The sequence below is a fragment of the Lissotriton helveticus genome, chromosome 12 (genome assembly GCF_964261635.1).
Source record: "Lissotriton helveticus chromosome 12, aLisHel1.1, whole genome shotgun sequence".
In the NCBI taxonomy this organism is placed as follows: Eukaryota; Metazoa; Chordata; class Amphibia; order Caudata; family Salamandridae; genus Lissotriton; species Lissotriton helveticus.
Window position 1 is genome coordinate 763,157,441 of NC_136073.1, and position 23,010 is coordinate 763,180,450.

The window sequence follows — 23,010 nt, forward strand, 5'->3', positions numbered from 1 at the left end:
GGCCTCCTCCGAGGTTTAGGGGATTTAAAAGGCTGACACTTCTGGACTATTGGCAAAATTAGGAAATGAAGGCGTATCTCACCACAGCCCTGAGGCGGGGCCTGTACCTCCCTCCTATAAGTGGACCCATCATCTTCAGTCACCCCATTAATCCTGCCATTGATTACTTCGGCTCTTCGGCTAAGAGACAATGAGCTCGTCATAGACATATGTAAGATGTATAATGACCATTAATCATGCCAGTGGTCTGGTGTCACCTTCTGTGGCTCAACTACTACCAAGGAAATGGTGGTATTACCCTACAACAACACAACAAACAAACATTTGTCCAACTTCGCCCATGCTCAAGAAGGAGCTCTCCTGAGTAACACGGTGTACGCTGGCCAGAGCACCCCAACTCTCAAGCATATCTTGTTCTCATTCCTCCTCAATGCTATCATACTTCTCAAAGTGTTCAAGGAAGTGAGAATGAAATACAAGCAACACATAACAATGAATTTTTTGGGGCGTGATTGCTTAGGAAAGTAATAAACAAGTAATAAACATTTTGTAGGGTAAGAGGTTTTTTAGTAACTGAAATCCATGACAGACATTTTGCTGTTTGGCTTTTGACGTGGAGCTAAATAGCGACAATCTCCAAATGAGGGTGGGTTGATAAGTATGCGCTACACTGCAAAGTACTGAGATGATTGGTTAAAAAAAAACTTCCACTGTAACATTTAACATAAAATTCACCTGCCAGCATGCGATAAAATAAAAACACAAAACCTGCCAAGTTCCTCAAACCTAAAGCAAAGACCTGGTGCTGTGGGTCGCTGGTGTTTGCGTTGTTTGTCGTACATGGCTGCAAGGTGCAAGAATTGCCTTTTGCAACACTTAACTGTACCACCCAGTCGAAAGAAACAGAAAGCCTTAGCACTTGTGTTATGCGCTACTCACCTCAATTGCATTCCCACACCTTACAAGCTCCAGCAGCCTGATCCTTTACCCTGTGATGCTATGCATTCTTGGAGGCAGGGAGGTCTTAAGGGCGTCACAAAACAAACATGTGATGGTCAAAAGCGCTAATAAGAGCCAGAGCGCTAACACATCAAGGGCCATATGTATCAAGGAACCATTTTGCGATTCTGTAATAGCGATTTTTAAGAAATCGCTATTTCAGAATCGCAAAATGGTATGTATCAAGAAAAATGCAATTGTTTAGCGATTTCTTGATATTCCTTAATTGCGAATTCGCAAATTGCGAATTCGCAATTAAGGAATACTTTCTCATTCATTTCTATGGGCCAGGAGGCCCATAGGAAGGAATGGGAATTTTCTCTCAATTTGCGATTCGCAATTTCCTAATCGCAAATTGAAAATAATTTCAAGGGTGCAGGGGTGTCCAAAGGACACCCTGTTGCACCCCTGAAATAAGCATAGGTGCACATGTGGTGCACATACATGCCCTAAGGGCATTTATGTGCGTCACATGGCACTTTGAAAAATTCAAAAATGTGAATTTTTCAAGGAATTCGCAACTTACCATTGGTGGTAATTTGCGATTCCTTAAGGCCATTTAGCAAATTCTTTTGCCTTCTTACATTGCATTTAAGGAATCGCAAATTTAGCGATTCCTTAAATCAATCGCAAAATAAGGAATCACAAATTTTGCAATCCCTATTTTGCATCGGGATTTCCTTCATACATGTCATTTTGCGAATGCGAATTTCAATGATACATATGGCCCAAAGTGACTGTGCCTGCGCTGGGTGACATGCTGGTTAACAAGACAGCTTTAGTATTAGGGGATCGGTGCAGGTAAACTCTGCTACGTGGCAGTAGTGGAGTTTTTGTCAAACTGCGCACTTCAAGCAGAGCACAGAGTACCCAACACTCTGTGAACCCCGCCGGCGAAGCAGAGTTCACAACCCACCCCAAGTTATGGGCAGAGCTGATTTGGTTCAGTTTGGCTGGCAGTATAGCTATTTGCAATACCTATTGTTGCCAATTATTTAAAATATGCACCTGGTAGGCTTTGGCTCCAAAAGAAGGATATTTCTTTCTCACTTTATACTATTGATGGTGTATCATTTCACCTCCTTTTGAGTACTTTCACTGTAGTGCAGGAAGCACTATTTTACATCTGAAAGGTACACTGAAACATGACATATTAAATTCCTTATCTCATAGATGCATTATATTTAGAAAGCAATAATTTGTATGTCTCACTTGTGAAGGCAGCTATCGTCAGACCATAAGTGATCAATTTAAAAAGAGTTTTAAGAAGCTTTACTAAGAGGGGCTTTAACTCCACCCTCATGTTGCTTAGCTTCAGTACAGCATTTGATTGGGGAATATTGTGTGCTTACTCTGAAAAAAAGTGCTTGCTACATTCTTATAAATTCATGAGTAGTGTTCCCTCGCCTAACATGGTCACCCAAGTGTAATGACACGATGGCTTGCAAGGGGAAAATGCTTCACCTTACAATAATAGTGTTGGTTGAAAGGGTTTCCCCGCAACAGTTCACATGAGCCAGTAGCAGTATGTGCGGAAGAAGTATCATAAAGTGCTGACTGTGTGCTTTAATTATACTTCAATCAACACAACATTAAATAACCAGGCAAGTGTAGCAGTAAACTTTGATAGATGCCATGCTGGCACAGAAGGCCTAATTTTGTCAGTAGCAAAATTGGACGCCCTATTACGTGATGATGTTCACAACAAACAGATGTCTCCAAAACAACACGATCGCTGCATTTTTGGTAGACAAATTCCAGGTGCTAACTGCTGTCTGAGTGTGACTGTAGCATTTTCAAACTTCTTTGTGCCTGCCAATGTGAGGGCATGGTTTCAGTTGGGCTTGTTTTGCCAGTTGTTGGGTCTTTTGTCAGAGTCAACACTATGCCTGTGTTGAAGGGTAGGCTCCACGTAGACAGGCCTGTCCTAGAGTTTTTTATATATAACATTTATAGCGCGCTCAGTTACCCAGAGGCATCCCGGCGCGAGAGTTGCTACCCTTGTGCACCGCAACCCAAATTCACGGCACTTATCCTGCCTCGGACCATAGATGGAGCAGAGATGGTAGTGCAGGAGCATCCTGGAGTGTTGGATCCTGGGGACCCCTCCTGTGGTCCTCAACGGAAAGGACCACACATGAAGAAATGTGGAAACCGCAGTAGTTTGGGTAGCCTACCTGCGAGTCTTGGAAGAGACTTTGTGGGCTATGGAGGATTTTACACATTAGGCATGGCAGACCCTGCTTCGGCCTATATTTGCCGGTACAAAGGTGAAGAGGTGGAATGAAGTGAAAAAGGGGGAATGGGTCTCATTCTACCCCCTCTTTCTATAGAAGAGGACGGACGCAAAGTTTCAAATAAGCCTTTGCAATGCACTAGGTATAGCATTTGCTAGAGTTAGAGTTAGTGGCTTTGTAAATGACAATGTCTTTTGGGGTTGGAGGAAATAAATATAGGTACCCACACCAGTAAATAAATACATTAAAAATGTAAACATTTATCAATTCTGAAGGTAAACAAGTTCCTGAGACATGACATTTTATAGCACTGTCTCTGGGCAGCCCGTGTGTAAATGTAAGACCCTCATGGTTGCGTTATGTGTGGGATTAAAACCCCTGTCATCCAGCGGCCCAGTTCGCACCAACCTACGAGGTGTGCCTAGCATCCTGATTGACTTTTCCGGTTTGGCCTTCTATAGTGCTAGAGGCACTCTTCTTTACTGACACCCTGTGATGACCTTTGACTACCATTATTTTAATTGACTTTGGTGTGTTATTTTACCCTAGCCTGAATGTACGACGTCCTGCATATGCCTTGCTTCTCTTAAAAGTCTCTTTCTTGTAATCTTGCTATCTTTCAGTGGGAGCTGTCACGGAGTAGAACAGCCTTGCCAAGAACAGAATGTATGGGATGTGCATTTGAAAGCATGACAGAGAGAGGTGTGGAATGTACTTTTTGGTCTCAAAGTGCAGTGTTGTGGACAGTGGTGCCCAAATGTGCACTGTGTTGTACATTGAGAGATGAAGTTTGTGATGCCATAAGCAATGGTGCACAAATGTGCATTGTGTTGTAGATTGGAAGTATAATGAAGTTCTTACTATTGGCTTTGACATGGCCTCATGTCATCCTATTTTCTGACTCTGCCTCGCTTGAGCTTTATCTGCGCGCACAGCCACGCTTGCAAGTTGTATGGGTTAATCACGTTCAAAGATTGTTTTTGCGAGCGATTGTTTAATATACCCTGAAATGCTTTTGTGGGCTTCATCACCATAAAGACTGGAACTTGAAAGACTGGAGAGGGAACATAGGGACTCCTTCCTGCCATGGAATGCTTGCCTGGAAGCTGGCCAGTTTCAGTAAGATTCCTTTGGCTCAGGGGGGAAGGTTTCTCAAACCTTCTAGTGTGTTTTGAGATTATGAAGCTGAGGGTTGTTGATTTAGAAACCAGGATTGTTGAATCAGACTGGGGACGGACGCGTCTACTTTGGTACAGCGGAACCCCGGTTGCTGAGGCTCTTATCCACGGCTGTTAATTCCCCGGTCAGGAGTGGGCTAAGATGCAATGTTTGTACCAGGTGAAGTGTTGAGTTTTGATTATTGCCATTGTGATGTTTGGCCTGTTGCTTTGATCATTTGAGGTGTTTGAGTTTTGATTATTGCCATTGTGATGTGTGGCCAGAGACTTTGATAATTTGAGGTGTTTTCTTTGGGATTTGTGCCTGAGTGAGGTGCACATCCAAAGTAATGATTTGTAGTATCCTGTGTATATACATGTCTTTCTGCTCTCCTGCAGGACGTCCAGCATATTATATTTGCTTGAATCTTATCTCATATTATTTGCTGCTTGTTTATTCATGGTATAATTGATGCATTTACCAAATGTGTTATATAAAACATAAACACATATATATATATATATATATATATATATATATATATATATATATATATAAAAATTGCGCCAACTTGAAAGTCAATATATTGTACGTTTGAATACCAAAATACCGAATGGGCTTAACACAGGGGAGGATCTAGTACATTTCTTGTGCATATTTATTTGATATGCTGCTAATTTTTCTGCTGTAAATAATATGAAATTAGAATGGATGTTTGTATATGAGGTTTTGAAGATTTTTATGTACACATATCGGTGATGAATTTTAGGACTAGGTTAATGTATTTATTGTATTAGAATTGGTTTTATGAATTGCATTTAATACTGCAGAATTTTATTGGTTGAACTGGGTTCCTAGTTTTACTAGTTTTTTCTGGCAGGGGTGTAGTTAATTTTCCAATTACAATGAAATCGTTGTGCCTGGTGCCTTTCTTTATGATTGATGTACCTATGAATTATTCATCACTTGTATCTTGACTCCTTCTAATACTTAACATTGATGTGTTAGTTTGGTCTATAAGAAAATGAGAAATTCCTAATAGTTTAGTTATGTAAGCTTTGTGACATCCTTTTTTCTGTTTCTATTATAAATTGATATTGTTTCGCATCCGTCAACATTATGTTAATTTGATTTTAGACATGTATTGGAGCAAGTAATCAATACTTTGTCTTTGCACTTGGGTGCACCTTATTGTTGGCTCTTTTCCCTTCAAGAAAAATGATATGTCATCTTGCTTCATTAAGTGAAAATTTAGGCACTTGCCCTGGATTTTTTCATAACATTAATGTAAATATTGTTTGTTTTTTCCGAGATTTTATTGGAGAAGTACACTTTGCATTTTACTAATGAAGTCTGTTGTTTACCTCTATGAAATATATGGGAGTGACTTGAGTAGAGCCATGTGGTATTTAAGGGCACGGGTTCTTTGAGCATGTCATGTGATCAAGGCCGGAGCAACCTGTTCCAAACGCGTCATGTTGGAAGAAAATACATTTGCACTTTAGAAACTTTACCTTCTGTGTGGCCCATTCCTGTTGAAGAATCGCTGGGTGGAGTTTGCCCTAATTCGTATTTCCAAGGACTTGGCTTTTATTTATATATATATATATATATATATATATATATATATATATATATATATATATATATATATATATATATATATATATATCAGTTGCAGAGCCCGTTTCCGGAAGGAACCACATCGGACATCAAATAAGGCTCTATTCATTTAATAGCAGCTTGCCAGCAGAGGGTATTTCAGGCGAGTAGTATAGCACATCTTGCCATGTTTCAGGAAAATTACATCCTTTCTTCAGTGGCTTGGGATGGCTGAGGGAAAGCGTTTACAGCACATGCCTATCTTATATACATCACTCCCGCCCCGATGGGCGTGGCCTCACGGCATCCTGGGAGATGTAGTCAGCGCATTTTTATTACCTCAGTGGGTGCATTTCCCAGAGTCTCAATGTCCATGATTGTTCATGCGCTCAAACTTGAAAACTCTCTGCCCCGCTTTGTAGCTGCCATCAGAGCTTGACTGACTTCTTCCTGCATAGACGCCAGTCTTGTCCGTTATTGGCAAGATGAGCGCATGAACAATCATGGACATTGAGACTCTGGGAAATGCACCCACTGAGGTAATAATATGCGCTGACTACATCTCCCAGGATGCCGTGAGGCCACGCCCATCGGGGCGGGAGTGATGTATATAAGATAGTCATGTGCTGTAAACGCTTTCCTCCGCCATCCCAAGCCACTGAAGAAAGGATGTAATTTTCCTGAAACGCGTCTGGCAAGATGTGCTATACTACTCGCCTGAAATACCCTCTGCTGGCAAGCTGCTATTAAATGAATAGAGCCTTATTTGATGTCCGATGTGGTTCCTTCCGGAAACGGGCTCTGCAACTGACTTATATATATATATATATATATATATATATATATATATATATATTTTCAATGTGATTCACTTTGGCATCTGGGAAAACATTTTCTGTTAGAGAGCATTGTGTAAAATAAAAACCCCAAGCCTTATTCTAAAGAGAGTCTTTGCATTTTGTAAAATAAAACCATTTTTCTAAAGGTGTTGCTCTGTTATGGTTTGAGCCACTGTGTGGAAGATTCTGTATTATCTGAAAGGTGAGGCAAGACAGCTTCCGTCACTTTGCAGTTGAAGATTTGTTGCATTAAATTTTTTTTTTTATATATATTTTTATTTTAACAGTAAGACAAGAGTAGGCATTACAAACAGCAGGCGTCAAACAATACAATGCGGGAAAGAGACAGGCGGGGGATTATGCATACAGGAATCATCATAAGGAACCCACGTTGAATCACGACTATACACAACAATTAGGAGAAATAAACAGTCTAAGATACGATCGAAAACAACCCCGCCATATCCTTCCCCATACGCAACGATACAGGATAATTAAGGCTAGTATAGACACCCGGGCAAGAAAGGATCCGTGAAGAATAAACAGCCCACTTCTCGTAAAAGGAAAAAAGGAAAGACAAAAGGGCCATAGAACAAAACAAAGGAAAAACAAAAAAACCCTCCCCTAACCCCCCACCCTACACCCCTGCAATGGCTACGGCCTAACCCACTAGCAGCGTGTCTGTCGCCCAAGAGCTACCCTAAAAGAAGGGAAAGAGAGAAAAAGTGGAGGAGGAGAAACCAAACACACTCCCGGTCTCCCGTGCCCCCCGCCAACAGCGACCACCCCAAACGCAATAAAGCCAACATTTCAGCAAAATATTCAAACCAGTCGGGGGAGTATAGTCAATGGCCACCCAACTCCCGTTACACTATAGGCACAACCCCGGCATTGCTGAAAACTATAATATCGGATCGAAGCAGTAAAATTTAGCCCTGGCCAGTACGATCTTCCTTAAGAGTCCCCTTCCCTCGAGCCGCCATCTTGAGAAAAAAGGCAAAGCGTCCACGAGAGTTCTCGGCAATGCAGTAGTCGAGTACAGGATAAATGTTCACGAATAAGACAATGAAATGCCTCCAGGAACAGCACATGTCCCAAAAAGTCACTGAGGAACTTGTTATCACACTGGAGAGCGTCCATAGATGTAGCATGAGGAAACAGAATCAAACAGGAGATGCTGGCATTAAACACAGGCTTGAGGGTTGGTGATTCGGAACCGCCAGGGCTCAGGAAAGCCGGTATCGGCGCAGGGACCTCGAGTCCAGACATTCGATGCCCCACTGGCACTACAGCCCGCGGAGAACTCAGCAGAGGGTCGACCTCCGGTTCCGGGATACCGTCCACTTTCACGATCAGTGTCCGGAACACAGCGCTAGTACGTAAATGGAGCGCCTCAATGGCGGCCATGACGGCCCGCAGCGATGGCGTGCCTTCCATCCGCTCCGTCCCCTCTCAGTAGGCGGCAGAGCCGGATTTGAACCCCGGAGGCCGGCTACTCCGGGGTAACAGGCCACGCAAGTCAAATGTCAAACAGTGGGCGCTCCTCGTATAGCAGAACACACCATTGCCGTCAGCGAGGGCCCCGTCCCGTCGGCCCCGGGAGGTCAGCAAGGTCTTCGGGCACCAGACCCCCACCACGGCATCCGGTGGAACACGTTGGTGTGTCCTCGGTGTAGATCGATCACAGGACCGTCTTCTAAAAGCAGCAATTCACGGCACACTTCGGGAGACCGGGCTCAGTCCAGGTCATCACGGCCGTTGTTGATCACTTCCAGACCGGATAGGTTAGAAATCGAGGTCCCGGCTTCCACACGATGTTAGGCCGAAAATGGAGACACGGCATATCTTCACCGACCGATGAGGTAGAAAACTCGGGATTGCACCGGTAGAGGCAGCAAAACTTCATAAACAAGGGGATCAGGTGTGAAGTCAGGATTGAAGGCAGGATATTCGAGCTGCTGGCGGAGGTCGGCGGAGCCGGGAGCTTACGCGGCCATCTCGGTTGCTAGCGTAGCTCCTCCCCCTGCATTAAATTTTTGATGCAGGACGGGTGTGGACCTTCTTTGTGGTTAATCTGGATGTATTTCGTGCAGCCTATTACGAAATCAATGCGTGGCCACTCCCAATGAAGCGCCAGCAAGCAGTTTTTTTAAAGCTGTAAATTATTTTGTAACAATAAAACACGTTCGTGTAAATAGGCAATTGTTAGGACCTCTTTGTAAGACTTTAAAATCTGACCTCTGTTCCCATCGATACTGTTTGAAAATACAGAAATAAATCATTTTAATGAATGGATGGATGAAGTCCAAGTGAAAGAGTTTTTTTAATCTGTTCTATGTGAGACGATATGACCCTTTCTGTTACAGAGTTGTACAGGAGCTGCCAAATTAGCTTGAAAAATATTTAATGATTAAGCTTAACAAGCCAACCATGCTAAAATGAGAAAGACGTCAAGCTTTAAGTTTCTCAGCACCGGGTTCTCAACGGTCTTTAAGATGTATGCGCGCGAGGGGAGTGCAGAAGAGCTCCTGTCAAGAGCAAGCCTCCGCCGTTGCCAAGGATGAAATAGCAACGAGACACTGGGGCGTGACAAGGAACACTGTTCTTCCAGGACGGGCAACGAGACGGGGTTAAATTGTTAGAACTCAGCTGTGCCCAGGCGAGCAACGTCCATTGGACTCAAAGGTATTCAGCCCCCCTGTCGTGTGTGGCAGCCCGGGATGAGACAGCTTCCCGGGCACACACACAGCAGCACCCGAGTACTTCACAGGTCTTTAAAAGACCTTTTACTTGTTAATGAAGCTTTGATGTTTTTCACCCCTTCTTAGAGCCGCTGGGGTTCCACTCTGCCTTTTGTTTGAATAAGCAGCCCCCCTGAAATTTTTTCTTACCCCCCCCTCCCCGAAATTTGACTCGTTGCTCCTCTGGCTGTGCCCACAACGCAAGATACCATTTTGCAGCACAAATTCAAACCATTTCAAGCAGTTTGGATGGGTGTACAACTATTTTGAGGAGATACCCCCCGCCCCGCCCACCCACCTGCCTTCCCAGACTGTAGTACTCTGGAGGGGGCTGGGGAGGTGTTCTCTATATCTGACGTCCCCTGTAATACCGCCGAGGACGTGAGGTGTCCATGAAGAGAGCTGTTTAGTGCAGTGACCCAAAGATTTTCTCAGATGCTCTCTGCTGGCACTAAGGAATTTCGGGTGCCAAATACTTTAGCTGGCTAGTCTTGATTCCACCACATGCCTTTTTCATGCATCACCAGGCACTCCCTCCCCCTTTATTTCACTCTCGCAGGTTTTTCGTCAATGCTCTCCTCTCCCATTGTCATTGTTTTACCATCCTGCTCTTCCTAATTCTTTCACCCTTTTGTGTTTTCCTCTGTCTTGCTCTGGGCGAAAGTGTAATAAGGAGAAATATGTGCCAGTCCCCAAAAACGATTGTGAGTGGGCCTCAATTCTACCCACTGGTTCAGATTAAGCACAACTTGCCCCTGCCTGCCACCACCCTAAACTTCACTTCTCTTTATGTCACCTTTGCAGATTATTTGTGTTCCTGCTTTCTCCCGTTGTCAGTCACTCTTCTCGTAATTGTTTCCTCTTCCTCTTTTCTCCCTTTCTCCCTCTTGCTCGGGGTCAAAATTTGACGATGAAAAAAACGTTTGAGTCTTCAACAATGAGTGCCGGGGCCCACCACCTTCAATCACTACCACAAAGCAAGCAGTAAATAAAATCAACTGCCTTGGCATTGTCTGAAGCCTACATAATTGTCAACAAATCACCATTAAGCCATTTGCCACAGGATATGAGGCATTTGTTTTAAAAAAAAATAATGGCCCAACACCGTCCATTTTGTGACAGACAAGCTTGCAATAATGTTACAAGTTGAATATCCAGTGCTGAGGTCTTGAATTGAATATCCTACTTCTAAATAAATTCTCTGAGTAAGTTTAAAGCGTACGTTAAGTGTGTGGCCACATCCATGTCAAATATTCAATATATATATATCTATATTTTTTGTAGTTTTATATAGCGTGAACTCGACCCGAAGGTATGAAAGCGCTTTACGAGCACCAATTGCACAACGGACAGACACATTCATTTTTCAGGCACAGGGAGATTAACCCCTAGATGCATCAAGAATCTCAATTTGCGATTCTCAATTAGAGAATCGCAAATTGAGATTGCAATTTCAAGGGTTCAGGGTGTCGAAAGGACACCCTGTTGCACCCCTGAAATCTGCATATGGGTACATCTTGCACACACACATGCCCTAAGGGCATGTTTGTGTGTAAAATGGAACTTTGAAAAATGCACTTTAGTGCATTTTTCAAAGTTTTTGCAAATTACCATGAAGTTCAACTTCATGGTAATTTGCCCCCCCCCCTATTAGCGAAATCGCTAATTTTTTAACTTTAATGCATTGCATTTAAGGAATCTCAATTTGCGATTCCTTAAATGCAATAGCAATTTAAGTAATCGCAATTTTGCGATTTCTTGAATTGCGATTTTTGCATTTGGGATGATGCATCCCAAATGCAAAAATACCGGTCGCAAAGGGGCAGATTCTGAGATTCTGCACCTTTGCGAGCGGATTTTAGCTTGATGCATCTGGGCCTAAGTGATTTGCCCAGAATCACAGGATGTTTGAGCGTCGTTGCCGAGACTCGAACCCGGTCAAAGTCAGCCTTCAATGTTGTCCTTCCGACTCATGAACGATGGCCAGGTTGAGTTAAATTCTGAACTTTTGATCGCTTCAAGGGCTTTCAGACAATTTACACTTCTCGGCTCCGTGCTTAAAGTTTCTGTGACATCTGATTGGCAACCCTAGCAATCACGTGTGACGAAGTCAGATGCCTGGGGGCAGGGAGGTCATAGACGAAGAACAAGTATCAACACTTTCAGACCTCCATCTGCTTTTGGCACCAAACCAGACCACACCGTTTTTACTGGGATTAGGAAATACGCCTCTGATTATCCATGCAAACAATTGTCCCAATTTGTCTTGTGCCAAAGAATGAAGGTATCTGTAGCTAGGGTTTAATATTTAGGAGGGGCAGGCAGGACACACTTTGTATTGTTGATGGAATTTGATAACGGTATTGTGAGTGGCATGAGATTCCCCTGAGATGTTCTATGCATTTTAACTACATGTATGCATGATGTTAATCCTTTTATGGCCTTGTGCCGAATAACGTTTTTTAAACTGAATCGGCATGACACACACTTGCACTCAACTCAAATGAAAGTACATGATCTGGCCTGTATATTTACCATGCTCTCTGGGTTTCCACTAACTCCTCCTTATTCCTAAAAGCTGCCAAGCTTTTCCTGGAAACGTCAACCTGCATCTCTGACACCACTGATATTTCCTGAAAGTCGCTGTCCTTTTTTACTATTAAAACATCACCACATATGTTTTGAATTGCCTTGATGTTGCTGATCGCGAACGAGGAAAAAGTCTCGCCGGAATGTCATTTTGCTTGCTCGCGGTAGCCAACTTGACGTTGAGGACCACGAGCAAGCAAAAAATGACCGCTGCACTACGCTACGCGTGTTTGCACTGTGCTACATGCAGTTCGCCTAGTGCGAAGTAGCGCAAACTTCGCAAACTACGCAAGCGTAGCATAGTGCTTTGCCCAGGGTTCGTTTCAAGAGCCCAGGTCCCTAAAACATGCCCTTTTTTGCAGAGGAATAACCTGCCCCTTTTTGCAGACGAATAAACTGAGCTGCAGGGAGATAAGGAAATTCAACATGCATAACTAAATGTTAGCAAATTATTGATTATTGTTTAGGTCTTTCAGTTTAAAAATTCATCACCCTAACCACGAGATGATGTCTCCACATCAGAAAGCGAATCCCCACAGAGTACAACTCGCGGGGTCAGATTTACTAAACTTTCATGCAATGCACTAAACTTGGGCTGCTGCAGGTGGCATTCCCTCTGCTGGTGCACAGACTGCCTTGTGCGATGCACAGTTTCGCATCATGGTGCACAGGTGAGTGTACGCTGTATAGGGCAGGATTTGTACTGAAAGCATACCCATTCAGTGCAAATTATGCCTAGATACATTCAAAACACCCCCATACATTGGCTGAGTGTTGTAGTGTGGCTCCTCTGAGGAATAAAACACTTTTCCTCTTGTTGAAGCCTCCTTGAAGGAGTTGTAGGCTGGTTAATTTAATAGATTGGGCATTGCCTCAAAAACGTTGGGTATTCAGCTGACCTGTCTCAGTAACGCTCCTGCGGAGCAAAGCAGCACAAAGGGTTTTTTAGCTTTCAGAAGACGGCACCATTCCAGCACAAAACTTCTTTTGCACTCGATACCTTTGCAAGACTTTGCGTCACTTCCTGTCATACATCTGAGCTGCAGAGTTCCCTTATTTAATGTTTATGGAGATATAAAGTACTGTGGTCAAATTACTGTCCTTACAATCGCTGTATCTCAAACTCCCAGTTTAACTATGTTTCAAACAATGAGAGCTCTTATAAATGACGTTAAATACTGTTATTTTGTGCTCCATAGGAATATATTCTGTGCAGGGGTGGCTCCATAAGCCCCAGAGCTGGAAAATAAAATGGTAATAAAGTTTATTTATTACCATTTTATTTTTCATCACCCCGTCCCGAACTAAGGGGCCGATTAGGATGGCGGTTTTTCCGCATCCTCCGGGCCGGCGGAAGTGTCCGCCGGCCTGGAGGATGCGGAAAAACCGCGGCGGAGACTCCAAAGACCCACCGCCAAATTAGGGTGGCTGGTGGGTCTGGAATTCCGTCCGCCGCTTTTCCGCCGCGGTCGGCTTCCGACCGCGGCGGAAAAGCTATAACATGGCAGGCGGTGTCTATGAGACACCGTCCGCCATATTATGATGTTGGTGTAAATGTGCTTTTCCACGGCGGCTTTTCCGCCATGGAAAAAGCATACGGACATTCACCTTGGGGGCCCGTTGCGGCCCCCTGGGTGAATGGGGGGTGGGGGGTGCACATGGGGGGTACCTATGGTACCCCCCTGCATTTGCGTACACAAAGCAGCAGGCACCGTGCGGTGCCTGTCGCTTTGTGCATGTAAATGCAACACATGCATTTTTAACATTGCGGCGGGTGCAGCTTGAAGCTGCACCCGCCGCAATGTTAAAAATAGAGGATGTGACCGCCACCCTGGCGGTCACATCCTAATTGCCATGGAGGGACCGCCGCTGCCCATGCGGACGGTCCCTCCTACTCAGGGGTGGCGGACGGACGCAAGTCCGTCCGCCATCCTAATCGGCCCATAAGTGTGTGTCAGGACGGGGCGGGGCCAGTGCTGCCGAGAGGCAGCAGCACGGAGCTGTGTGCTTTAAAATGCGCATGTCTGTTTGGCCGGCCAGACATGAACATTATAAAGTTCTCTAACCTAGCTGTATTAGACAGCTGGGTTGCAGAAACCTAAAGCCTCCAGTTCACTTAGGAGAGCGCTCGTAAGGTCTGCTCTACCCAGTCCTGAGCTACTTTCATGCTGTGAAAGCAGTGCCAGGATTGGGTGGTGCAGATTCCTGCACCAGGAGCTGCCTGGAAGACATCCGGGGCGGAGGACATAGCGCCACGGAGTAGTGAATTAATTTTTTGTGCCCACACCCATGGGCTACCACCTTCGGTACAAGCCAGCCTCCACTGATTCTGTGGCATCCTTGCAGTATTTGCTGCAGCGATCTCTCCATATTCAGCAATGATAATGTCTGTACCAACACAACTATTAACCGTCACACTCCTACAAGAGTGACAATTTATACTATCCCATGCACCCAAAGCGATAACAATGGCTTGGGCAGCAGGGTATAGTCATTTTGAATTTAGGTTGAGTAAATAAACAACTGCAAATGTGCTCATTCCTAAATTAGACAAACAGTGCCACCATGTGGCAGACTGCCATTAGTCCAGGCGCTGACAATTAAGTCCCGAGCACCGGACACCACCGGCTCAAATTAAGCCCTGACTGAATACCAATTCACTGCCAAAGCACTATTTCGTGTTTCCAAAATATAAGGTGTGTTCACATCAAAGGCACAGTAATCACTAATTACCAAGAATCCTGAACCTGCAGCGACACCCACTGATCACAGCTACCTTTCTACGTCACTCATTTCACCTCCTTGATGACACTGGACAAGTTCACTCTCATTCACAAACCTTGAGCCTGCCACAGCTGCTGGGTTTCTCTATAATAACTGGTAAACTCTCTACTGATTGAAGCAGCAATGCCCAAAATATGTTCATATTCACGCCACACATCCTGAATAACATGACTGGCAAAAGTTCCCACTTGGGTTGTTGGGAAATACATCCAATTTGGATCTGCTTAAAAATAACCTGTGATCCACCCTTCATGGGCCACCATTGGCCAAAGGAGGTCTTAGTTGTGAAATCACACAAGATTCCTGTAGCTTTCTTGTGATATAGATGTTTCTTACATGCCTACTCTATAACTTGTTGGGTACCACATGGCTCCTTGGTGTCACCCATCTTCTTCAGTGTTTATGTCCAGCCTTTGACATGTCTCCCCTGCTCCCATGGTCATTTTTCCTACATATTCACCCATCATGGTCAGGTCTACCTCAGATTTGGAAGCGGACTTGGCGTTTCCACTGTGAAACTCAGACAGTGTTGATTGCATTCCAGGCTGAGAACGGGCAGACATGTCAATTGATCGCCGATAAGATTGAACTAAGAGGGATTGCTAAGAACACCTGGATCTCTGCCTTATGGCGACCTTCTCAAATTTGAAACACATTTGATTAAAAGGAATTAGGATGTCAAATTGAGCATTCATCCTTCTGTCAAGAGGAAGAAGAAATTAGTATCATCCCCTCATTTGAAGTTAAGATCATCAAAGGATTTCTCCCTGGCAGCTCGGGAAGGGATTGATGTTATATTTCAACTTTCAATAAATTCATCTGCCATTCATCTGGACCCATAAGCCCTTAACAGCGCCATACTAGTCTAGAATGCGGCTGTCCATCTATTGGCAGCTGTGCATAAATCTGACCAGTTTGCCAGCATCTGAAGTCTCTAAAATGGCTGCCAATCAAGCACCAGGTGAAATTTAGAATACATTAGATTTCAAACTTTTTATTAAAAGAATATTAAATTCTATTAATGCAACATAAACATTTAAAATAACATAAACTAACTATTATTTTAGAAAAAATAAAATGGCTACAACACATTAAATTATTCAATTGATTGTTTATAACAATTAAATGAATAAAACTTATTAATTCAATTTGTAATAATTTATTAAATGAATACAATAATCCTACTCTATCATTTTATATTTAATTATTTTTAAAACATATTTGTTTAATTGTATAGTATTTTAACCTTTTTACTTGTAGTTTAAAATTTGCATTTAATATTTTAATTGCATATTAATGTATTTAATTTTACATAAAATAATTTTAATGTCAACATATCTATCTATCTATCTATCTATCTATCTATCTATCTATCTATCTATCTATCTATCCATCCACTCGCCCGTCCCTCCGTCTGCCTGTCTGTCTATCTATCTACATGTAAAATAAAACTTGAAATCAATCATTTTAATTAACATTATTTTCAACAGGGTATTCTTTTAGTGCCTGCCTCCCTTGTTTTCTATAGAAATAGTTTGCAGTACCCGTGAGTAGCCATGTATGGTGCTGGCCTAACTCCAAGGCTGGGCAGGAGTACATTTACAACTATTTTTATGGTTCCTTTTTTGGCTGAAGTCATTTTACAAAGTGCAGTTTGTGAATATCAATTGGCTTACTCTTTTGTGGGTGCATGTTTCTAAGGGAAGACCTGGCTTGGCAGTTCGGGCTGCACTCTTCCCATGAGGCACAGGGCCAAGACTGACCTACATATGCTGGCTCTGGACGGAGGTGGCGAAGTGAGCTAAAGAACGATGGATTCAACCCAGATCTGTGACTGGGGGTGAATGTCTGAAAAGTTTCAACGCTCCGTCCATCATCTCCTTGTGTTTGGATGTTTGTATTGACCTGCTCCTCCATAAGCAACTCATTACACATTTCTTATCCACTCCTTACACCTTACTAGTACCCCCCCCCCCCATCTGGTAGTGAGTATTCTCTATTTTTCAGTCTTCCCCCAGTTCCGCCTACATTTGCTACTAAAACATAAAGCTAGATGTGCAGAGACCTGCACATAAAAAAGATAGGAGAGGCGACGACAGAGATCCCCTCATGTTAGTTTGTGAATAGCATTTTATAGTATGTGAGCACTACCACAGCAGTACTACTAAACTTACCACAAAGTGCAGTTTGTGAATAGGCCCCACTGTGTCTGACTCTGCTCTAGATGAATAGCACTCATCACAATGCATGCGTTTTTTAGGCATTCCATTACAGAGCAAGTCGTTACAACGATGCGTTCTTACATCGCATAACATTACAACGCAAGGCGTTACAACAACTTGCTGTGGGGGGGTGTAGGAGTTTGGAATTGTATAATTTACTATTCCAACTCCAGTGTGTGCAACAGTAGGGAAGATGCTGGATTGAAAATCTAACAAATCCAACACTTTCTGCCCCCTACAGCGAGTCGTTGTAAAAACTTGTGTTGTAATGGCATGCGATGTAACAACGCGTTGTTGTAGTAACAACTTGCGTTGTAATGGCAAGCAATGTATCTCATGCGTTGTAAACGATGTTTCCCGCCCCAGACCTACCAACATACAGTAGACATGCCATGTTCTAAAATCACTGCTATTCCTATTGTGCTTGATGCTGACCCAGCCTTCTAACCCTTTCGGAAGACCAATCTTGGCTTGATATGTCTTCATTTCTTTCTAACCACACGTTTGTTGAACATGTGTCAGTCCTTCTGACAGTGGCGTCTCGCAGAGGGAGTGCTGTGGGGTGCTGGGGCGGGGCAGGGTGGGGGGTAGTGGAGTCAGACTTACAACGGCAAGGAGTAAAGTAGGTTAAAAAAAACTATTTAACTTCAGCTTGCTGCATCGCCAACTCGGCGATGCAGCGAGCGCAAGATAAATAGTTTTATTTGTTTATTTACTTACTTTACTCCTTCCCGTCGTATGTCCGACTCCACTACTCCCCCACCCTGCCCCTCCCCCGCCTCATAGCCCCGCATCACTCCCTCTGCGAGCCGCCACTGCCTTCTGACCTCTCAGAACTGCCTTGGTGTCCTGTAGTATATATATTTTTTCTAGCATAAGTAGAAACCTCCTTGTGTCTGACTATGACCTTTCACTAGGTCCAGCATGCCCTGAAGAAGTGTTTTTAGATGAATGTTAGTTATGTGTAGGTGCATGGGTGTGTCTATAGACTGGCCAGTTAGTGTTGTGAGCCTTCCCTATACTGATCTGCCTTTAGTTCTGTCATATTCCTCTGGCCTCCTTTTCGTCTCACGATGACAACTCCCCATACCAAGTGAGGCCTCTCCCTCAACCCCTGCCATTCTATAGTTTTACACCATTCCTATGGAGCACTCATCTGACAGAAAACACAGGGAGTAGCCCAAGCCACTATACAAAGCTGTCCATTAATGTACACTGGAAACCACCCGCTGCCCCTCTCGGACATCTTGTTGTGTTCTCGGCATCTGCACTTCAACCCCTCCAATGCCGACAGGTTAAGAGACACCACTGGGAGATTGGCACAGGTGCTTGGTGGCCAAAGATGGCAAAGCATGGGAAAGTGAGGTGAAGACTCTCAGGAACCAGGAGTTTTGACCTCTGAGAGAAAGAAAATGTGGGTGTGGGACGCTATCTGTACAGGGCTGTGAGTGCATATGTGCTGTGGAAAGGCGGCCATGTTGGACATGTGCAACATATGTGTTTTAGAGCTCGGCAGCATTGCCAGTTTGTGCACGCCAACTCAACCGGTTACCAATTGAAAAAAAGAAGATTTTGCATATAATAGTCAGGAAATCAAAAGCACAAAACCATCAGGCTTGGACATTTCAGGTACCCCATGACCCACATTGTCGACCCCTTACTTACTACGATACTGCGCATTTTCCATAGCATTGTGGTTTAAAGCTTAGCCATTGCTACTCTAGTAGGAAGCAGCGAGATAGTCACAGGGCAGAACCTGCACATCTGTGGATCTGCCCTCTGCCATTGCTTCAGAAATTCTCCTGAAGTTCTAGAGTGAAATGGGCAAGGTTCTGATCACTAGCTCTTCCAGGCTGCCTCAATGATGGGGGTCGCCAACATTTCCCACTTTGCATGTTTCATGCATGTGAAGTAAATTGGAGCAGGAAACTGTCTTGATGATGGTCATGATCTCTATCACTACCACCCACCCACCTGCCAGCTCCAGCTATCAACCAGCCCCCCTCCAAGAAAACATAGCTGAAGCCCTACCTTGCCTGCCTTCTAGGTCAGCTTTGATGGGCTGAAGCGTTCATATGGGAGGAACAGGAAATCATCAATTGGCCATTTCCTGCCTTCCAGCCGCCGCAGCCATGCTTAGCACACAAGATACTCCTAGTAGGGAGAACCCTGAATTTCTGCTCCAGTCCTAAAATTAAGAGCACATGGGCAGGACTCAAAGAGACACCCGAGTGAGCAACCAAGGGCGGGGTTGGGAGCCCGAACGAGGAACTGGTACTGAGACCGCGATTTTCAATACGGATAAGGAACATTAGCTGTTACTTTGGCCCTTGGATTCTTCTTTTCTCCTTTTTATATCTTGAAGTATAAAGCCAAAGTTATTACGCAAGGACAATTTTGGGGTCTGTCCAGACGAACTGATCAACTTGGAAAACTGTGGAATGCTGAACGTGCTTACAAATCTTGTTTAGAACCCTGTCCTTTATGAAATATATTTCAATTGTGAAACCACTTGATTGTCGGACCGAGACAAAGACATTTTTGCCCTGTCCAAGTTCCATCTGGAACGAAACGCGTTGGCTGATGTCCATGCTTTTAATTAAAAATCTAATAAAGAGAATATTTTGCAATACACACGGAATGTTTTGACTTCATCCTGGTGCACCGTCCCTCTTCTTTTGAACCGAGGGCGGAGTGTTGAGCACTGAAGGCCCTATATGAGCAATGATTGGCCAGGCCAGTTCTAGGGTCAAGATTTCAGCACCTTAGCCCTGAGCCGCCTGTCTTTCCGAAAGCATAAGTTAGTTTAGAAATCAGTAGCCTCCATACCTCTTCCCACAACTCCATCTTTATCTGTGGCCACATTTGAAAGGGTATGGCTTTGATGAATTTTGAGTAATAGGTAATATCATGCATATACTGTAGCTAGGGGGCATCATTTGCCTCATAGGGTTTCTCTCTTGCCTGCTGGTACAGTATACCTTGATATTGGACTTCCTTGCCCAGATTTCCAGTGCCTCTCCTGCTCTCAACCTCCCTGGCTGTCAACCTCGCCAGCCAAATGCCTCAGGCTTGCTACCCACTGCGCATTAGTTTTCTAACCTGTGTGACTCTAAGGTATTGTGTAAGACACTCTCCACTCACACGGGTGACTCCCTATTATCCCCCTCCTTTCTCCTGGTCCTTCTTTTCGATAGCTCCTGTCAGCATATCAGGAACTTTGGAGCCACCGTAGAGTTGCATTGCTTGCTATACAAATAACAACACCACAGTACGACACAACACCAACCAACATTTCCCAAGACCGGTGGGGCAGGGCACAGATTCCTCACACAGCTACACCCTTGTCCCAACACCCTGGTCTAAATGTTTCAACACTGCACAAGGAGGGAGGAGTATCCTTCTTGGCTGCACCATTGTTTCTTTCTTGATGACCAGGTTCCCACACCCATTCTCTCATTGAGATTTGTCTGTAGAGTCGACAAAAGAGTTAAATCTTGGGTGCTCTTAACCCGGTCTCTGTGGCCAACCCAAGACCGTAGAGTGACCGTTTGCACCACCGATACTCATAAGTGTGGGCATGATGCTATGAGACGTAGAATTGACCTGAGATCACCACCTGAGTGTGCCACGAAGGCCACTGGGATACGTTTCGCTCAGAGGTGCCCACAAACTCTATTTATTAATTTGAAAAGTTTCATATAGCACGAACAAGACCCTGGCGGGTATCAGAGCACTTTAAAATGATTGGGAACAGAGACGTAGAGAACCCAAAGTTTCATAAACAGGAAGATGATAAGGCAACACCCTAGAAGAGGGTGTTGACCCTTCAGCGTTAAGAAAGGGAGGTCAAAAAGACAATATCATGACACGTGAGCAAATCATAATAATTACAAAAACAACTAGCACAGTACAGGTTAAGACAACACCCCAGATGAGGGTGGTGACACCATAATGTTAATACAGCTAGATCTGAAAAAACAATAACGTAACAAGCTAGCAATAATCATAATGTTATAATATAGAACAGTAGGGGATCAGGCGACACCCCAGATAAGGGGGGCGTCACCACAATGTAGAGACTGGTAGCATTGGCCAGGTAGCAGTAATCCTGAGTGCAGTTGACGAGTCTTAATATGCTACCAGGGAGTTCTTAGGGTCCAGGGCAGAAAATTATTATTTCTGTGTCGAATTTGAACACACATACGGACTTGTGCCAAATTAATTCCAATTTAACAAAACTCCAGATTCTAAATTTGTACACACATGCAATAAATCCACCTGTCGATGATCCATCACATCTACTTTTTGGGGAACAAATGTGGAAAAGCACAGATCAAGAATTTAATTATTTTACACTAATATTTAAGGGTTATGCAGATTGTACAGATTGTACTTGTGCAGGATTCACGCACATTTTTCCACTAGTCATTCTGCGGAACTGTCAGTTTTGTTTCTATGCTTTGCAAATGCCAGTAAACCTTTTAATTGGCACCAGTCCGACCCATTCGGAACGAAATGTGCAATGGCTCTGGTTCAACCTATTTATTCCGGAAATGTCAGTGTAAAATTGCACCGGCGCAGGTGCAATCTCTGTAATCTGTATCATTTAGAGCACAATTGCAATGCACAGGCACAATCTACGCAAGCCGGAAAACGTGGTGCATTATTACAGTGGCACCGTACAATGTATGTCATCCATAAATATTTTTTGCAAAATTTCAATTATAGTGGTAAAATGTAAGTAATCCTGCAATCTTCGTCCACAATTGAAGCCTGAGAATAATGTTTATCAGATACGTTGGTGCAAAATTGTATAACCACAGTACAATTTATATAATTGTGCTCTAAGGCTTTCATCTGGGATTGCAATTTGCGAGGTGCAAACGCACGCAGTCTAATCAATCAACCGTTAAGAGCAGTCGTTCTCAGGTAGCCCTTAACGGCCAGAGCTGCTGACTTTGAAGCTGGGGAACCAGGTTCGAGTCTCGGCATCGGCTCAGCATCCTGTGATTCTGGGCAAATCACTTAATCTCCCCGTGCCTAACAAAAATGAATGTTTCCTTGTGTAACGAAACGGGTGCTCATGTAAAGCGCCCAAATACCTTGGCGTCCAGTTCGCGCTATATAAAAACTGAAAAAAATAGAAGTGCCTTAAGGACGATGCATGAATGTGACATATGGTGACTGCTGCTTCAGCTGTGCACAAATAGTAATGCCAATCCTTAACGTGCTCTCACACTCTGCCACCTTATTAATGGGGTGCGCCCAAACCCCTGCACACGCCACGCTGCCACCCTTGCATACGCCTTTGCTCTGCACTCACCTTGTTCAGCCAGCGGCGGGGAGACCGGAATGAAGGGCGGAGGGTGCCTGAGCCTTTATAGCGCCCTATGCTCTGGCTTCAAGGTGGGCGCCTCCCTCCGCGGATCCGGGCAGATTGCAACCCAGAGCCGCCTGGACACCACCCTGCTTGGTTTTCTTATCCTCGCTGCGCAGGGTACCTCCCTAGCTGTCTTGGCTCCTATTTGCAAAGCTCTTAAACCTGCTGGCCACACCCTCCAGGTGAGAGCAACAAAAAGGTTTCCAAGAGCAAAAAAAAAAAAAAAATACTCCATACAGCTGGTGACCCAGATGCACAGAGATTTTGCAGAGTGAGAAGGAACAAGGTGTGCATGAGCTGGTTGTGCAAACCTGCGACACTTGGTATTGCCAATTTTTTAATTTAATGCAAAATTCGCTAAGACCACCATGGGATGGATGGTAAATGTAAATGTAAATTGATACTTGTATAGTGCACTACTCACCCGCAAGGGTCTCAAGGCGCTTGTACAAATAC

The 23,010-nt window shown here is 44.1% G+C and overlaps 1 protein-coding gene across 1 annotated transcript in view; it reads right to left on the bottom strand.

Annotated features, from left to right (window-relative positions):
- The window catches only part of LOC144798739 (uncharacterized), a 45,694-nt gene extending 23,060 nt beyond the window's left edge, over positions 1-22,634 (bottom strand). The window contains exon 1 of the mRNA XM_078669762.1: positions 22,498-22,634. The gene's annotated coding sequence lies outside the window, so the exon portion shown is untranslated. The remainder of the gene's footprint in view (positions 1-22,497) is intronic.
- Positions 22,635-23,010: the final 376 nt, after the last annotated feature.